This window comes from Octopus bimaculoides, chromosome 2 (genome assembly GCF_001194135.2).
Source record: "Octopus bimaculoides isolate UCB-OBI-ISO-001 chromosome 2, ASM119413v2, whole genome shotgun sequence".
NCBI classification, from domain to species: domain Eukaryota; kingdom Metazoa; phylum Mollusca; class Cephalopoda; order Octopoda; family Octopodidae; genus Octopus; species Octopus bimaculoides.
This window is the reverse complement of record NC_068982.1, coordinates 12,020,509-12,020,919: the sequence shown is the minus strand read 5'-3', so window position 1 is coordinate 12,020,919 and position 411 is coordinate 12,020,509. Positions and strand designations below refer to the sequence as shown.

Sequence of the window (411 nt, the reverse complement as noted above, 5' to 3'; positions counted from 1 at the left end):
GGAGGCATAATGTCACTGTCACTAGTGATCACTCCAAACACTATGATGTTGACTGGATGTTTGATCTTTATTACTCTCGGTACATGTCCCCAGATTGACACCCAAACACTCTGAAATGCTCGTATTGGAGCTTCTGGCACGAATGCCAAGCAGTACAGCATGTCGTTTCCAAATTTCTAGCAGAGTGGTGCTGTTTTTTTCACAGACAATGCCCTTACTGTGTAGTTGACAGAATCAAAAACAAACAATGCACATGCATGAAATTAAAAATATAAAATAGCAACAATTTACCCATCATACCCTATATATATGTGTATGTGTGTCTATATATGTTTGTAATATGTATATGTATGTAATATGTATATATATATTTGTATATATATATATATATATGTAGATACATATATGTAT

The 411-nt window shown here is 33.6% G+C and overlaps 1 long non-coding RNA gene across 3 annotated transcripts in view; it reads left to right on the top strand.

The window, feature by feature from the left end:
• Window positions 1–411, top strand: part of LOC106873609 (uncharacterized) — a 101,605-nt gene that overhangs the window by 20,048 nt on the left and 81,146 nt on the right. The gene's annotated exons all lie outside the window — the stretch shown is intronic.